The sequence below is a fragment of the Pinus tabuliformis genome, chromosome 9, assembly GCF_031772625.1.
Source record: "Pinus tabuliformis cultivar Carrire ecotype Pingquan chromosome 9, CPIR1, whole genome shotgun sequence".
Taxonomy (NCBI): Eukaryota; Viridiplantae; Streptophyta; class Pinopsida; order Pinales; family Pinaceae; genus Pinus; species Pinus tabuliformis.
In genome coordinates, this window is record NC_142307.1 from 998,660,287 (window position 1) to 998,665,353 (window position 5,067).

Here is a 5,067-nt window from a genome sequence, read left to right on the forward strand (position 1 = left end):
AGGACATGTATTAAAACGAAGGTTTTGATTGGCATCGTAAATTATTTCTGTTTTGCAATTCCCTTGAAAAATGGCTTCTTAGAAATATAACTTTGGCTTTTCTCAGAAATTCAAGCAAATTCAAAAACCATTATAAATATAAGTCTAGGAAGTTATATATACTTTGTTGGCTAAAATTTCATGAAAGTACAAAACCCTTTGAAACTAGAATGTCATAGGCCACCAAATTTTGATTACAATGAAGAACCATAGGCCAAGTCCCACTAACTATAAACAACTACAAGATATAAAATCAAATGAGGTTGAAGATAAAATTGCAGTCACTCAAAATATATTTTATTCATTTGAATAAGGGAATTACACACATATTTATACAATCAATAGTCTCAAGATAGGAATGCTATCTTAGACGTACAGTAGTGTGGTTGAGAGATTCTCTCAACCACACACTAAACTAGGAGAAACTATATTATAGCTTATTCCTATTATGTAGGAACAAACTCCTCAATTAGAAAATTACAACCATAGACAAGTAGGAATTAATTATTTCCAACTCCCCCCCTTAATGACTACTTTTCATGATAGTCAAATCCACCACCATCAGGCGAATTGCATGTACAAAACCTCCAGAAACACAATTTGCCGCCCTCGGACAGATCCACAACTTCTCTGATCCCGCGGATCCCCTCGAAGGTGAATTGGCGCGATCCTGAATGAAAAACCCACGCCCATTGACGCGATTAATGGCCTAACAGACGCACCAGTTGGCCTTCCTGGCGTTGCTGTCAGCGCGAAAAACGCCAATCCCCTTCTACTCAGAAAAAACATCTGAGTCCGAGCCAGGTGTCCTGCAGACCACCTGCTCAATTGAGCACAAAGCTCTCGTGTACACACAACCACAAAGGCATGCTGACTCAACTCAGCCAGAGCTCAACACAGCCACAAAGGCTAGCTTGTCAAACAACGTGTTGACATCCACGATTCCAGCCACAAAGGCACCTCAAGCCACACAGGTGATTCAGCCACAAAGGCAAGCTGGCCACAAAGGCACTTCAGTCACAAAGACTATATAGATGGTTTCTGGCTCACCACCAACCCTCACATTCAGTGACAAAAGATGGTTTCAGGCTCACCACCAACCCTCACATTCAGTGACAAAAGATGGTTTCAGGCTCACCACCAACCATAAACCATTACAAAGTGGTTTTAAGATCACCATGAACTTTCAGATGCCTTTAAAAATCTTACATCTGATTTCACATTTTTGGAGTTTCTGGGTACATACAATGACTATTACAATAACATGCTAGGGAGTCTATTCCACTAACTCAAACAAACATCTACTTTGTTGTCCACCATAAACATTGTCGCTGCTCCTTTACCTCATCTATGAGGGGTCCACTGATAAAGAAACCGGAACATAGGCACTCACAGCCACACGAAGAGAACACAATTTTCCCTTCAAGAACAATAATCCAGGACTCCACGGTCCAATTCTCTTGGCATTGCAACATAATGCCACTTCCTTCACAGTATCAAGGCTAGCCACTGTTTTCAAGCATACTGCCTCATGCTTGCTAACAATCTGCAACATGATCTCGATCATCCTCCAATCTCTGATGTAGCTCCAATTGATGTCGTTTTCATTGTCATGTGTTCACCATTCCCTGCAAATTTGCTTAGTGTTGGAATGACCAGTTCCAACACACTCAACATTGTGACAATAGTTGGTCATACTACTATCACTTAAATTACAACTAGTTTCATAATATATTGCAACATCATCAGAGAATTAAAAAATACATTTCGACAATAGCATAAACTTCTCTATATATCGAGCAGCTCCAACATGGCCGCTCATGGCCTTCCAGCATACAGATTTTGACACCGTCCAGCTCTCAATTACCAGATCTTTGATGTTCGACCTGGAGCGCCATCGCAATTTTCGACCCACCGTTACCAGGACTGCTGGCTGTTCGGCATCACCGCCGGCTCCCAACCACAACATATCACTGGTCTATTAGCACGTACTACTAACACGCCACTTGTGAATCACGTCCGATCTTGGTGGATTCCGCTTCATATTGCTCAATATACAACCGAATGGTTGGACCTACAGATCCAGTACCAGAAAGCCGGAATACACCCTGGTGTTTGGAAACTAAACCATCAACCGGATCTTTGTATTCAAATTCATCGGCATCCACGACACCAGAAACATCTGGCCTCACTTCCTTAATTAATTTGTTAACTGCAGCTTAATTAAATGTGACATGAGCTCCTTGGCAGCACCTGCATCAACATTTTCATAGTCATAACGTGTATAATAGTGGCGACCATAAGAAGCCCAATGGTTACGGACTATGTCCTCTACAGTGACAAGCTTCCCGCCATCAAGGTTATCCTTATTTTTGTAAGCTAGAATTGAAAGACATGCTAAAACTGCCCAGACTCCATCCTTCTCTTGGATATGGTCAGAACCAGTGCCGAAACTCTCTTCACCACAAACAGAACACATTCCAGCATCCATTAAATTTCCAAAAAACTTCCAGCCAGTGGGCACCTCAAAAAACCTAAGATTAAGACTTTTTGCAACTACATCAAGTGCAGCTGATGTCGGCATGCTTCTTGCAACACCTTTCAATCCAGAGCTGAAGTATGGAACAACTTCAACTGCATTTGTTGCAATGATGGCAACAGAATCTGATGGAGTCACAAAAAACCTCTTGCCAAGAACCATATTACGATCTGCATTTGGAGTGCAATTTATTAATGAGCTCTCACTAGCAGACAGCTCCTCCGTGAAGGCACGACCGACAGCCACAGGATCTCAGCCTCAAACAAATACAGGCAGCCGCATAAAGTGGATCCAATTACCAATCGTCGGGGCGTTGTAGCCGCAGAGCTGATCTCCTACCGAAAGGTGCAGCGAACCAATCGTGCTTGAATACACGATTGGCAAATGCGTCACGCCTCATGCAAATCCTCCACAGGCAGATCACCAGATCCACGCTTCCTTTGCAGAAATTTTGCCAAAGCAACAGCCTTATTTGTTGCAACTGGCCCACCTGGATGAGCAACTCTGGGACTAGACTGCGGTTTGTCGGGTTTGGGAGAACTGGCAGTTTGTGCGAGAGATGAAAAGCGACTACTGCGCAACGCTCGGCGATCTTCCTCTGAGAGGGTCTCCAACTGCCCTGAGGTGTTGGCTATGTCTATCACGTTGTTGTTGTTCATTGTCAGGAAGCAAATGAGCCGAATCGAATCATTCGAGCTTTTCACCGTCCTCAATTCTTCCCTCCCCAACTAACGCATCATCTAAGAATCTCAGATCATCGTTTCACCAGATCTCCATGGTTCACGCAGCACACCAGCAGATCCCCTTCCATCGAGAAGGAACAGGACCCAGACCCTCGTCATTGAAACTAGCAGCTTCAGGCCATACCCCTGAATCCACATTAGCGATGATAACATCTTCTCCAAAATTTGTTTTTCTGAATGTGCAGGAATTTGTTCATTGCAGTCACTCAAAATATATTTTATTCATTTGAATAAGGGAATTACACACATATTTATACAATCAATAGTCTCAAGATAGGAATGCTATCTTAGACGTACAGTAGTGTGGTTGAGAGATTCTCTCAACCACACACTAAACTAGGAGAAACTATATTATAGCTTATTCCTATTATGTAGGAACAAACTCCTCAATTAGAAAATTACAACCATAGACAAGTAGGAATTAATTATTTCCAACTGTTGAACATAATTGCATATATAAGTTTGAAAAGCTCTATATAATGTAATTATATTTGAGAATTCATCCACGAGCACTATTTCAAAAGTAAAAATGCAAATACAATGTATGTATATTAGTTTGATTACGCTTTCTTAAACCTTAAGAAAAGTAGTGAGATGTGTTTGAAACAAAGCTTACTATGTGAGTGTGGAACTGTGAAGAAATAAAATAAAATAATCTGTTTGTAAAGCATTTGCCTTTTGAAACACTTAGAATTTCAAAAATGTAGTAAACATATAATTGTTTTATTCTCCTATTAGAAATTATTAAAAAGTAAAATAAGATAATTTATCTACATACCATGTTTCAATATCTATTAGAAATTGTATTTTGAAGAAAAATATTTTTATTTTTTATTCTTTAAATAGTGTATTTATATAAAAGATAGTGTTATGCAATGAGCACACTTATGTGAAAAAGACTTAAATGCTAGAGTTTACAACCTAGTTACATAGTTTCTTATTGGAGTTGCGACTTTTTTCCTTTTTCATGTTACTTGTAGTGATAAGACAAGGAAAACACTACTTAGTGGAGGTTTTCATGAAGCCTTTGAAAAAAAATTATGCTTGTTCTTTTATAGCAGAGGCCTGTTGACTAATATTTTTTGGTTGATGCATTTAAATTGCCTTAGGCACCTCGATGTGCTCACATATAGATAGGCGAGTGCATTCCTAATATCAATACACCAATGCTCATTATTATTATTAAATTATCAATTTAAAACAATTCTAAACATATTTTAATTGTTGCAATTTTCAAATTATGAATATAGTAATTTATTATTGTATATGATGTATCATAGAGTGTTTAAATATTTTGTTAAAGGCTTAGTTTAATTTATAGATGAAATATTTTTTTTCTCATTGTAATTTATCAAAATTCGACAATACAATTTCAAGATTTTTTGTTGTTTAAAATATATTTTTGAAAGCATAAATGGATTTAGCGCCCTTAAAAACCCTTAGGGCACTCGAATTATGCAGATTAAACAATTTAAACTCAAGTTTTTAAAAATCTCTATTGAATTTTGATTGAAATTAACCAAAAAATAGTTGGGATAGCAATCATTTCGTCTATAAATTAGACTATGCCTTTTGTTAAATATTAATTTTTATTTTAAAAATATTAAAACTAATCCGATTAAAAAAATATTAATATATTCTAATTATCTATACACCACCAACCATTATTATTATCCGTGGATAAAATATTAAGTTAAATAATTTCTAAACAAACACAATGATGCTTCTTTAAATCATAAACACAAT

General features: G+C 37.8%; 1 pseudogene; it reads right to left on the reverse strand.

Moving 5' to 3' along the window:
* Positions 1 to 2,239: 2,239 nt before the first annotated feature.
* Positions 2,240 to 2,740, reverse strand: LOC149152086 (phosphoglucomutase, cytoplasmic pseudogene; annotated as a pseudogene).
* Positions 2,741 to 5,067: the final 2,327 nt, after the last annotated feature.